The sequence below is a fragment of the Marmota flaviventris genome, chromosome 3, assembly GCF_047511675.1.
Source record: "Marmota flaviventris isolate mMarFla1 chromosome 3, mMarFla1.hap1, whole genome shotgun sequence".
Lineage (NCBI taxonomy): Eukaryota > Metazoa > Chordata > Mammalia > Rodentia > Sciuridae > Marmota > Marmota flaviventris.
In genome coordinates, this window is record NC_092500.1 from 82,364,594 (window position 1) to 82,379,163 (window position 14,570).

Consider the following 14,570-nt stretch of genomic DNA (forward strand, 5'->3'; position numbering starts at 1 on the left):
TCCCAAATATGTTCTCTGCAAGCCTTGCAAGCCCTACAAGCTTCGTAAGCCTTTGCATGTAAGCCTTTGAACTTACATTTCAAATTCAAGCTTTGAAGAGACAGAGATTTGGTAGAAGCTAAGTAAGTAAAGCTGCTGTTTTGAACAAAAACTCATTCATAGGGCATTTTAACCATTTTTTCAATTCCCCAATTGGTAATCAGGCCAAGTTTAGAGGTAGAAAATTATGAGACACCATTTCCCATCAATATTTTTGAGGATGAGGCTCCCCTTTGAACAACAACATGAAAATAAACAACATGAAGAGAACAGAAGCACTGAGGAACTATCTCTATCTAAGGTACATCTCCCCAAATATTGGAATCTCTAGTGGTCTACAGTTTCTGCTCCTCCTTCTATGCATGACCTCTGGATTTAACTGCTGCCATACCAGTCTGAACATAACCCATGTGCTTTTTCATGGGTGGCCATGATAAAGATGCAAGCCTCCAGATTATGGACACTTACCGTGTAGCTTGTAATTTCCTAGGAGAACATGGGATCACTTTTTTAAATGAATCTTGATCTGTGTTAAGCTTCACATTAGTTAATGAACTTTGCAGTTGGGGGGTTGGCCTAAGAATGGAGGATCATAGTTGTGTCTAATTTACATTTCTGGCACAATTTGGATTTTTTAAATAAAGTCTGAGAAGTCCTTAGGCCTTCACACAGGAACCTTGGACTATTTCATTCCTTTTTACAAAACAGGCTGAGTTGTAGAATGGTATTAAAATTTATACCTCCCTCTGATGGCCATGATTCTCTATGAAATAGTTGGTATTGAGACCATGTTTGGCAGCAGAAGAACACTAGAGGTAAAGAATTTACAGTTGGTGTGGGCCAAAGGAATCTTCAGAGGGCTGTGGGTATAAATCTCCCTTTTTGTAGTCAAAGAAGAAGCAGAGCACACAGGAACACAGAAACAACAATGGGAATCCATTGTATGGCTGGTAAAGGCTTACTATGTGAATAAAGGGAACCCAGGCATTTCCATAGGAACCACTCCTTGTCCCCATCTCAACCCTAGAGTCTGAAAAGCTAGAGTCAGATTGCCAAAGGGAGGGGAGTGCTTGGGTGAAGTGAGTGTGGTAAAGTGCAGTATGGTTCATTTGGAGGTACATGTGTTCTTGGGGCTTTTCCAGTACTGCTTGATCAATCAGTTGCCCCAGAATACTGATTTTTCAGTTGGAAAAAGAGTCAAAAGAGAAACCTTCAAGGTTCACTGGGGTGTGGCCCCAGCCAGAACCTTGAAATTGTTCTAACCCTTTGTCTGTCTCCACACATTCAAAGGCAAACTGGGATTATAGATACTGCATACTCATGCGAAATGCACTCTGAGCCTGGAAAGGATAGTAAGAAATGACTTTGGCAGAACCCAACATGTCTGACACACAGGACAGGTGATTAGGAGCAACCCACGCCATGAATCCTGTCACCCAAGTATTATAAAATGGTGGCTTGCACTAACTGCATTTAATTAGCCTACAAGTGCCCATTATTGTCCTCCAGAAAGAAAGAGAAAGATACACTTCAAAAAGATGTGGGGTGCATGCAAAGGAACTTATATTACCTTCCTGACAATCTTGGTGGAACCTCCAGAGATTATATTAGCGTTAAGATCAGGTTCCAGTACTATTCCCCTGGTGTTGAAGGTACAACACCCAAGAAACACTGCGGTAAGCACAAAAAGTTTTATTTAAAGGATGGAACACACACACATACACACACACACACAGAGAGGGAGAGAGAGAGAGAGAGAGAGAAAAACTCCTCCACAGAGGAGGGGGTCCAAGTTGGTGCCCAAGGAAGTGAGAGTGTCGAGCCTCTTCTATAGATTTCAGATTTCCTTTGTTCTCATGCCCCTCCTCCCTTTATATTGCCTGTATAGCCAAAATGTGGGAAGGAACCTTCCAGGGGTACAGGCAGGAAGAAAGCATCCCAAGGGGCATTCATTAAAAACTCCTTGCAAGGTGGAAAAATTCCCCAGAATTTTACCAGAGGCAGGTAACCTTAGCAACAGGTTGGGCAAGGGGAATACTCTGTATTAGCATTTTACCTCCTTTTGAATTGGCCCCCATCTTCCTGACCCAATCATTCATAACTACACTGAGCGTCCTTTTGCACCCTGGCCTCAAGGATATATGATACCCACTTCAATCATTTTTTCAGACTCCCACTGCTCCTCATTTACTGATGGCCCTAATAAAGATGTAGACAGCTAGGACTCTTTGTGGTAAGACAGATGTTTTCTAGGTTAAGGGGTTTTTCTAAGCCAAACTGCCAAGCTGCTGACAGTTATTTTAGTATGCTTCTTAACTAGACTGTCAGCATTTCTCTTCTTCATTGGGTGTGGGCAGGGGTAGCCATTGGGTGGTCTGTCTGCTGCTCTTCAGACTATTGCTTCTATCATGTCTTAAGTAATTATCTCCTGTCTTTTCTAGGATATTAGCTTCCTTTGTGTTTGACCTCTTATAGATCATACAATTATTAAACTAAAATATATTAGCTGCAATTAAGATAGTCAAATAATGGTAAAGACAGAATAACAATTTACCAAGCGGTACTTTCCCTAATTAGGCATGTATACACACTGAGGGCAAAACATTTAAATTATTATGAGCATGTGAAAGGAAAGAATGTTATCTCAGTACAAAGAAATACTTGATCAAATGTGCATTCAAAACAACTCTGTGACCAAATGATATACATAAGTAGACACTGAAAATCGCAGAATATTATAAGTATTATACCTTTGAGAATAATTCCTTTCAACCTGAATCATCCTAGTCCGAAGTAACTGCTCTATTAACTTAGAATTACCCCATCTCTGCTTATTACAACTCTACTGTCCACAGTCTCATCATGTATTGAGTTACAAATATTAGAACCAGGAAGAAGGTAAGACGTGTTAACAGAGGCTTTGGATGCAATAACATTCTTCAGTTGCATGTGACTTAAAAATGTCTGCCTAACTCCAAGTTTTCCTGGTTAGCAGTTACTATACCCAACATCTCACATTAGCTTACGAGAAAAATACACATGGATTAGAAAAATACACTCACAATTTGTCTGGGACTGAAGGGATTCACAGAATGCAAAAGTTTTAGTGCTAAAACTGAACAGTTATAGACAAGGAGAGATCATTGATCACTGGGTGCTCCTAAGGTAGGCTATAATTGGAAAGATATTTGGATTATCTATAGAATTCAAGGGCAAAAATTAAGAACTAGTTTCTTAAATTATGACAAGAAACTAGAAACCTTTTAGAGTTAAATGCCTATTTTTTTCTTTCTCTAACTTTGAATTATCTAGTTCTCTCCAAATTTACATTTATTTTCTTTCTCTTCCTGTGTCTTGCTATCTTCCTCTGATCCCTTACATACACATTAACTCACTATTTTATCTTTAATTAAAGGTGGAATTTAAGAGTTCACATCTTTATAACATATAATCTTCAAAGTTCTCAAACAAAAATTCAAAGTTGTCAATGTGTCCAAATATTTTCTTATTTTAATGAAATGTTCAATTTACTTATTACAGTGTTACGTACATATAGTCAAATGATTCTGTAAGCCTTATGAGAACAAACAAAAATTAACCTTGTATCCATCTCTCATCAACTCCACAAAAACCACCTCAAATTTTTAAGCTGTTTCCTTGCATGTACATGCTGAAGTACAAATTAAATTATTATACTACCATTTTTTATAAAATTCACTTTTAAATATTATACATGGATTTCAGTTATGGAACATAAGGATTTAGAAGTCTTAAACCGTGCTTTCTACCTCATTCCCCATGCAAATATCCTCCTCCCTCCATTCATTCAATGTAGCTATGCTCTGTGGTTGCATTAATATGTCAGATATTTTATGGTGATTATATAACTATTATTCAGTGATGAGCTTTGTGAAATCCTATGATTATATCTTTTTTCTTATATAATAGTTTTCTCTGGGGCTGGGGGCTAGGGTTGTGGCTCAATGGTAGAGCTCTTGCCTTGCACATGTGAGGACTGGATTCGATCCTCAGCACCATATAAAATAAATTAGTAAAACAAAGGTATTGTGTCCATGCTCAACTAAAAAAAAAAGTTTCCTCTCCTGATGTTAATAGTTATTGTTATCGTTTGGATATAAGGTGTCCCCCAAAAAGCTCCTGTTAATGCAAGAATACTCAGAGGCAACATGATTAGATTATGAGAACTGTAACCTCAGTCCATTCTAGTCTGAATGGATTGCCTATAGGCAGATGGGACATGGCTAAAGGAAGGGTTATCCTGCGGTCCCTTTCTCCTTTTCTCCTTTCTCACCTGTCACAGCTGAGCAGTTTTGCTATACTGTGCCCTTCCTCTATGATATGCTGCCTCATTTTGGTCCCAGAATAAGAAAGTTGGCCTTCTATGCACTAACATCCATGAAAACATGAATCCTAAATAAACTTTCCCTCTTCTAAGTTATTCTTGTTGTGCATTTTGATCAGAATGACACAAAAAATGACTAAAACAAACGAGATGGGTCCTTTGGTTTTCTATCCCCTTTTACTCCTTCCAAACTTATGGCTATAATTTGGTTCCTCTGTTGCAATGGTACCCAAGAGTCTCAGAACACAGACTTCTGACAATTGGGAGTTTTCAGCCACTGGGACAAAGGATCTGAAAGACTTCAGATGCCCCCTTTATCCTGCAGGAGCTGGCAGCATTTCTTTTATGTGGGCAGCTATCAGAGCTCAGCATAATGGAGTACACAGTGTGTGTGTACCCATATGCATGTGTGTGTTATAGAGAGAGATTGGGTGCATGTGTTTTCCCCACTTATTTGTTATTTGCCAGGACATAATGGAAAAAGCTGGAATAAAGATGCCATCAGATGATGGGAAGAAGGGCATTTAAGGAGCTATGCTTCTTCCAGAAAGAAATTTAGTATCTTTTTTTAATATTTACATATTTTTTTAGTTGTAGCTAGACACAATACCTTATTTTATTTATTTTTATGTTGTGCTGAGAATGGAACCCAGGGCATAGCATGTGCTAGGCGAGTGCTCTTCCACTGAGCCACAACCCCTAGTATCAATTTTTATAAGACTTTAATGTATTTGTAATTTTTAGTCAAATGATCCAAACTATACAACTATGAAGAACAAGACAGCCAGGGACTGGATCACAAAGGGAATTTACTGTCATTAATAAAATCATGTTCATAGTTTTGATAATCTCAGGGTCATTAATTGTCTAAACTAAGGTTCAATAATAGGTGATAACCAAAGAGTCATTAACAAGAAAGTGGTTAATAATTACAGAATAGCCTTATATGTGTTTCCTGAAGGCTGTGCTATAAAATTTAATATCACTTTCTGTAGATGTGACTCCACATATATATGAATGTATGCATATGAACAATACATATTCATACATATGTGTATATGTAAAGAAAAAAGATTATAAGGAAATTCACCAAAACTTTTAATGATGGTTATCATTATTTCTAGATCGTAGCATTATAAAAAAGTATTCTCAACTTTATACTTTCATATATTTTTGTAAATTTTATTCAACTATATTTTTGTAATACCAGTTCTTTCAACTGTCATAAGACAAAGTGTAAGAGATATCAGGTGCAGATGCTCAGTATAGAGGTTTATTATATAATAAATTAAGTTTAGAAAGAGAAAGTACTGCCTCTTCTGCCTTTGACTATGGAGTGCAAACATAGGATGTGCTTTTAACAAAATGAAATATTAGAAATGGAAATTATTGCCAAAGTACATGACTCTATCTCCAATATCTTATATCAGGTTTTTCTTTTGAAGTTTCCTAAGTTGAGGGAGAACTGGGATTTGAGAACTTTGACACCATGGAAGACTCATTCTCCAGCAGCAGCAACTGCACTGACCAAGAAGACTGCATTTCCGAATTCCAGTCCAACCTGAGCCTCTCTATAGGCTATTTCCCCTGTGAGAACAGCATTGCCTGGAAGGACACTAACAACTCTGAAGAGAAGACTTCTGAGGGTTCTTCCTGCCACTTCCTCCTTACTGTCAAAGAGTCATGGGTGACTGAAAGTGAAAGGATGCCCATGAGGAAACAGAAACAAATTCAAGATGACCCAGAGAAGCTTTGTGAATTACCCATCACCTGGGTCTTGGATGCCTATCTAGGCTCTGAAAATGAAGACTCACTAGCTACTTTGGATCTAACAGGAGACAACCAGAGAATGGACAAGTTCCCACAGGAGAGGACAAATCAGACTCTCTGGAACTGGATGATCTAATGAAAAATCTTAAGGCATTTCTAAACCATCAGAAAGATGACAATGACCCTGTATTCTCTGATTCTCCTCTGGATGAGGATCTTCAGCTGTCCAGCACCATCTCTCCCCACATGTATCAGGTCAACAATCAAAAACATGAAACTTGTCAGGCCTTGCCCAACTGTGAACCACCAGAAATTGAAGACATCAGCCAGTTTCTAGAAATGTCACCTTGGCTAGAAGAAGATGAACTTGCTGAGGTGAGCACAGAGGTGCCTCAGTGCAGAGCAAGGGATAGGCCCAGTGGGGGCGCCAGGTTGGACAGCATGGATCCTAACTACCTGCTGTGAAGCAGGGGTGGACCTTGGTGTCAGAGGAGATGATTATTGGGAGAAGGACCACAGAAAGGAAAGGATTTGGGGGTGGGGAGGGGTTATAAGGAAAATGCCAAGGAGCACTGACAGAGACAAGAGGGAAGAGCAAAGAGAAGGACTAATGATTAAAAAGACAAAAACAAACAAACAATCAAAAAACTGTTTGTGTGTGTGTGTGTGTGTTTAAATGTTAATGAGTCTTAAAAATTTACATTTACAGTTGGTCTATTTATGGTAAGAAAAAAATTAGATTTCCATAAATGAGCAAATATTGACTTCATTGCTGCTGACATTACACATATCTAATTCATCCTCATTTTCTTGGCAGATGATAAGCCAGGTGACTGGCACAGCAGAGACCTCCTCAGTCTCAGCAAGGCAGCCAAAGGAGGGGGACACACATTCCCACTCAGAAACCACATCCTGTCTGAACATGGGGTTCATCTTCCACTGGTTCAGGAAGTGGTTCTTCTCCTCCCTACGAGGGAGAAAGCACCCTGAGAGGGCCAATAAAAGCCCCGATGAGCAGGAATATCAGAAAAGCCATTTTCTTGGAGGCAAGAGAATCCAACCTCAAGAATCTCTGGAGTCAGAACACCCTATATATCCATATTTTTAAACTTTTTGATAGTTCCAATTGTAGAGTCCCATGGTTTTAAAATTTCCCAATTAAAAAAAAAAAAACACAAATGTTCTTGTCATCCACATCTTCCTCCTCTTCCACTGTAACACCCGGGCTCAGACAAAAATTATGTATGTTGTCTAGAAGGCAGAAATTCATTCTCAGAAAATTTTAGGTAGTATTGCACTTCCTAAATAGAAGGTATTTTTTCTCTCCCCTTAAATCAGCTTATTGTATTTTATCCCATTTTATTATTTCCTCTTTTATCATTAGCTTATCTCCCTACTGCCAGAAGGCAGCAGGGCAACTGTCAAGACTTCAGTAGGATGGTTTTGATGGAACTTTTGGGCCTTGAGCAAGTGGCAACAGACAGTGACCAAGGATACATAAAGAGGTCAGCTGAGGCCAGCTCTCTTGAGTAGCAGCAAATGACCTTAGAGAGCCTCCAGGTTCTGGGTTCTTCTAGTTTTACAACTTAATTTTTTTCATGAAATTAAATGAACAAACATGGGAAAGCATGTAGCAGAGTGTGTAGCATTTAGTACAGGCTTGGTAACATTCAACTGTGCCTACACCAAAAGGCTTTATTTAAGCCCCCCTCCTGTCTATTTGGGAATGAACACATAAACAGAGCCTAGGAAACTGCACATTCCTTTTCCCACCCCACCCCTAAAATAAACACTACAAATATTGCATCAAAGAATTTGGTTTGGAAGGTCATTGGCACAATAATTCTTAAACAACAAAACAAACATTGGGAATAAGGAGACTTTGCTTTTTCTAAAAAGCATCACGTATAGTCCATTTACATATATTCTTTTTTCCTGCATTTTTTATCTTGGTGAAATATACAAAAATCAAACACATTCCCCATTTTTAAGGGCACAAATCAGAACTATTAAGGAAATCTATATTTACATCAGTTATGTCCCTATAGGTAAAGCACTACATTAAAATGAAACAGCCTTGCCAAGCATGGTGGTGCATGCCTGTAATCCCAGTGGCTCAGGAGGCTGAGAAAGGAGGATAGTGAGTTCAAAGCCAGCCTCAGCAATGGCAAGGAGTTTAGCAACTCAATGAGACCCTGTCTCTAAATAAAATACAAAATAGGGCTGGGGATGTGGTTCAGTGGTCAAGTGCCCCTGAGTTCAATCCCTGGTACTCACCCCACAAAAAAAAAAAAAAAAACATGCAATAGTCTTAAAACCTATATAAAGGAAACATCAAATTGAGAATAGTGCTCATGGGGGAAGTGAGAAATGTGGGGACCGGCAAAGGGGCGAAATGGCAAGGGGAAGCTAAGTTTTATCTGCAATATTTTCCTTTTTTAAAAAATAATGAATCAAATATGGAAAAATGTTAAGACCTGACAAACTGAGTTTTAATACATAAGTGTTTGTTATATCATTTTCCATACTTTGACGTATTTTTCTTTTACTTTTTTATCTTGACCTCAGTTTACACTTCCAGAGGAGTTGAAAGCATACTGACAGACATCCATATATCCCTAAGTCCACTGCTCCAAAGCACAATGAGCAGACAAGGATGTGAACTTTGGTGCAATACCATTATCTAACACAAAGGCAGTACTGGAACTGCCCCAGTGCTTCCACTAATGTCCTTTTCCTACTCTACAGTCTCATCAGAAACGCAAGGTGCACTTAATTTTACTTTCTCCTTACTCACCAGCAGTCTGGGATAGGACCTCAGTCTTCCCTTACTTTTCGTGACCTGACAATTATCACTTATTTTTGTCAAATGTCCTACATTTGAAGTTGTCTGACATTATCCCATAATTGAAGTAAGATGATGCACATTGGCAAGAATTTCCAGAAGCTTTGTTCTTCCTTCATGCATCATATTACAGATTCAGGATGTCTTTTTTATACTTTTAAAATATTTCACAATTTCAAAAGAGCAAGCCAGGTCCTGTGATCCACGCCTGTAATCACAACTATTTGTGAGGTTAAAGGCAAGAGGATAACAACTTCAAGGCTAGCTTGGACAACTTATGAGAACTGTATCAAATGAAATGTTAAAAGGGCTAGGGATGTATCTCTGTGGTAAAGCATTTACTTAGCATATACAAGGCCCTGGATTTGATCCACAGCAATGTAAAGGAAGATAGGCAGGGAGGTAGGGAAGGAAGTAAAAAATAAAGGAGGCAGTTAGATTAAAGTAAGTAATCTTGAATCTCTACAGAAATAGAATCAATAGGAGAATTTACACATAAAAATAGAGAGGTATTATGAAAAATCAGCTCATTCAGTTATGGAAGTTGACAAGTCCTGAAACCAGTCAATGCCAACTGAAGACCCAAGAGAGCCAATGCTAAGTTCCAGTTTGAGTCTGAAGGCTCAAGAAGCAGGAGAGCTGATGGACAAGTTCAAGTCCAAGTCCAAGAGTAGAAGCCTGATATCCCAGCTCCAAGACAGTTGGGAAGAGCAGTATTCTGTTATATTCAGACTTCCAATGAATATGGATGAGGCCCACCCACACTAAGGAGGGCAATTGCTTTATTGGGCTTCTGGGACAAATATTAATCATATAATCCTCTGGGAATATGAGCCAGTTACCTATCTGCTCATGTCATATGTTCTTCTGTTAAATGGGGCAAGCAGAAAGAAACTAACATGTGGAAAGTGGGCATGTGGAAATGAGCACAAGACCCTGCATATACTACAGGAGATAGGTGATCACTCATGGCAGCTGGAGCAGCCTGCGGGCACTTGCTAAGCAGATCTCTTAGATAACAGAAAGCAATTTTCCCCAACTCAAACTCTGATCATTCCTTGCATCATGCCACCAAAACTCTGGAATAGATTTACTTTATCTACAACAATCTTATTGAACAGAAGCTAGAAATCAAAGCCAGGTCAACTGGGAAAAATCTGATAGTGTAATGTAAATCTTTAAGTATAGTGTTATAGAATTTAAATGCAAAAAAAATATTTGGAGATTTTAAGAAACTGACAGATTACAATGAACTGAGATTCTTGTAGGTGAGATTATTATTTCATGGCTTTGTTCTATGTGTGTGTATATGTGGGTGTGTGCATGCACGTGTGCATTTGCTAAGATATGTATAAACCCATGCCTCTTTTTGATAATATAAGAACTGTATTCTTTTAGAGCTACCTGAAATTTAAAATATAAACAAGTAGGAAAAAGCACCAAATTAAGGGCTAGGGTGTAGCTCAGTGGGGCAATGACTACATACCATGCTCAAAGCCCTAGGTTAAAACCAAGGCAACACACACACACACACACACACACATAGATAAATGAATGAATAAATAGATAAATTAATAAACTAAATTTCTTAAAAGCTATTTAAACAATGTAAGTTTGGAATAATGCATTCTCAAACTACACTTAAGCCAAACTAGATCTGAAGTGATTCCCTGAACTTCAATCCTGAGAAAAGCTGATTGGACCTAGAAACAACATTCCATGCAATAGTATAAATTGGACCAGAGTTCTATAACTATATTTTGAAATATTTTTTTTAGTTGTGGATAGCCACAATGCCATTATTTTATTTATTTTTATATGATGCTCAGGATCAAACACAGTGCCTCACATGTGATAGGCAATAATTCTATCACTGAGGCAAAGCCAACCCTATAAGTACATTTGCCAAAGAAAATGATTAGTTCCTTGGAAAAGATCATTGTTTTTGTTATATTTTTCCATTTTTTCTGGTTTATGCCTGGAAAAAATGAAAGTACAAATTTAATAAGATCTAATCTGTACTAAATTTAACATTTCAAACAGATAACAGATTTACTAACTACACGAAGGAAGAACACGATGAGTGTACTGGAGCAGGGAAGGCAACAGGCCACACCAGGGTACTGGAGACCTATGAGTCAGTCAATCTCAATATCATCCTGTGATGCAATCAGGAAGGGAAACTGGCAAGTGAGTGGTTAGGATCGACAGCCTACAATATAAGACAAAGGAACTGAACAGACATCCAAAAAAGTATGCAAAGGCAAAACTGATTCCACAAGGACATGGACACCACAAGGAACTGAAACCTCTGTCAAGAGGCAACATATAGGCACAAGGGAATAAGGACAACAAGAGCAGATACCAGGTAAACACAAATGGTCTAAAAAACATGGATGCAAACTCAAAATTACAAGAGAAGCCCATCCAGGAAACACACAGAAGGAGTAAAAGGTCTTGAACAGCACACCCCTCCAAATATTTCATACCCAACACCACTTTGTTCCCTCTGAAATGAAGGAATGATATGCTTCTTTTACTACAACACACTTTCCCACTTTTGCCATGGGTCCCGTCCTCACATTCAACCCCCTCAACAGGCCACACTCACCATCCCATTTTGAACTTCTTCCCCCTCTACTAATTCAAAAATTCCTTCATTTCAAAGAGGAGGTAGGGAAACTCATTCCTCAGCAGCACACTGACTGCTGCTAGTTGCTTTCCTCCATTGGTTCTACAAACCCCTAAAGCCTGGCTCCTCAATTTCTATTTGCATTAAAACAACCATGAACATTCATACAAATAACTGAAGTCATCTTTTAAAGCATGTCCAACTGGAAACTCCAATATATTTTCAATACCTTGGGAGGATACATGATAACTGAGTTCCACCATCCTTACAGACTGAGAGAACAAATCAAGGCTGCTTGGTTGTGGAGGAAGGCCTTCATGCCTCAATGATGCCCATCCACATACCACACTGCATGTGGTCTCTCCAAACAGGAGGTCATTTCTCATCTCCTCATCCGTGCTACCCTGTGCATTCTCCCCACATCCCTACCTCAGTAACTTAAAACTTATAGAAATTCTCAGGTTGGAAACCATCTAACCTTGTCACCTTTCCTGATGCCCCACCATACTCCCAGCATGATAACATGAGAGGCCATTCTTTGACTTTCCATGTCAGTACATTAAAGTTCTTTTCTTAAGCAGGTCACCTGTCCAATACTAAGTGGTGCTCTTGCTCTTGCCAAACAGGCTCTCACTTCCCTAAGGACAGGAACCATCTTAGACACAGGCAGGACAAGACAGAAGTACTACATCATGACATTTCTTCTTCTCTCCTTAAGGGAGGTGGTGTCTTCTGCCTCCATGGTATGATTACAGCATATTAATGGAGCAAAATGGTATGTTTGAATAAGAGAGGTCTCCCCAAAACTCCTGTTAACACAAGAATGTTCACAGGTGAAAGCTGTAGACTTTGAGGACTCTAACATAATCAGCAGGGAGTGATTGGGATAACTGCATAAAACTAAAACAAGGCTAAACATAGAAGATCACAGTGGGTAAGGAGGGTGGCCTGGAAGATTTTTTTCTTCCTACTCATCCTTCCTCTCTCTGTGCTTCCTGACCCCACCATCACTTGCGCAGCTCTCCTCCACTGGCCCAACCCCGTGCTGTACTGCCTTGCTTTGGGGACAGAGGGACAAATTCAGTCATCTACATACTATGACCTCCCAAACCCTGAACCAGAAATAACTCCTCTCCCTCAAAGATGTTTTCCAGGTATTTTGGTCATGGCACACAAAAGGTGACTGAAACTGAATGTAAGATTACTTCTATGACTGACTTGACCATGTGCTTCAGAAGCCTGTGGAAGTGGTTTGCAGGAGCAAGTTTGAAAAGCTGAGAGAGGAAAGCTGAAAAAGCTTCAGAACACTGTACATGAAGCTTCATGAGTGATTCTAGTGAGCTCAGAAGACCAGAATGCCAATAGGAACAGGTACTGTGCTCATGAGGTTTCAGAAAGAAATGAGGGCTTGCTTGGGAATTGAACTACAGGCCACCTCTGGTACATTCTGTCAGAAAGCGTAGGTATTTCTCCCATGTCCTAAGAACTCTGGGAGGCTGATTTCACTAGAAATGGACTAATCTGTCAAAGAGAATTTCAAGACAGCATGACATTCAGTTGGTGGCATGGCCAGTGCAGGCAGTTTCCAGCCTGGTGTACTGTGAGAGGAGCAGAAAGCACATACTTGAAAACTGACATTTGGCCAAACTTTGTGTACAACACTGGGGATAAGGAGGCGTATTTACTGAAGAGAAAATAGGTCTTGAAGAGATGCTAAATACTATATAGAGGAACAATAGGAAGGAAGCTTGTAGGCCATTGCAGGAATGTGCAAGACCACTCCTACCACAGATCCACAGTATAGGACAGCAAATTCCTTAGAGTCCGGCCTACATGAGGGACCTGCCTCAAATTGGGGTGGGGGGAATGTGAAGTTGTTTTCACCATGTTCAGCTGCCCAAGACCTCAGAGCATGCAATGGCCCTTATCCCAGGTACCTGAGGTATTGTACAAGCTGGCAGCAGAACATGGCATCATCCAAGAGGAGAAGGTTCTACTGCAAGGCAGAATGCTCGAGTTAGGAGGCAATGGACAATTCTATCAGGATTTCAAATGAAAGGTCTGGGAGGGTAGCATAGCAGAACCGAGGCCCTGAAGATTGCATCCAAGCAGCCCAGGTATGAAGCTGAAAGGGTGAGGCTCATGCTAGGAAGGAGACTCCAGGAAGTAAGAGCTGCCAATCACATGAATGTCTACTGAGAAAACCTGGAGGCTGCAAAGAGAGACAGTCTAACTAGAGCCCAGGTGCATGCACCCAGCCAGGTTAAAGGGGCAGGGCTGACAAAGCTCTTTGGAAATAACATCTCACAACCATGTGTCCAAGATGATTTTCTCAGAAACAGGGGACAAGTTTTAAACACCAGGTTTGGGTGTTCATTTTGCCACAACCATATTCCTCCCTATTTGAAAGGGAATATTTATTTTCTGCCACTCACTATTGCATATAGGAAAACTGCTTTTGATTTTACAGGTGCTCACTATCAAGACCTTGCCTGGAGTCTCAGAGGAGACTCTGGATTTGAACAGGATTCGGGGGCAGTGCTGGATCTGCTAAGACTTTGGGACTCTTGAGAAGGAAATAATGTTTCTTCTACTGTGAGATGGACAGTAGCTATTAGGGACCAGGGGCAGGATGTTAGGGTTTGGATATGAAGTGTTCCCTGGAAGCTCAAGCTAAGGCAATACTATTCATAGGAAAAGGAGAAGAATATGAGAGCTATAACCTCATCCCAACTGAGTGGTTACTCTAGGCAAGGTGGGACATAGCTGAAGGTGGTGGGTCACTGAAGGTGTGTCCTAAAAGTGCTATTCTTCCTGTGGCCCCTTCCTCTCCATCAGCTTCCTAACTCCACCATTGGTAGAATACCTCTCCCACTCAGGGTCCTATCCCCCATGATGTGGTGCTTCAATATGATCCTAGA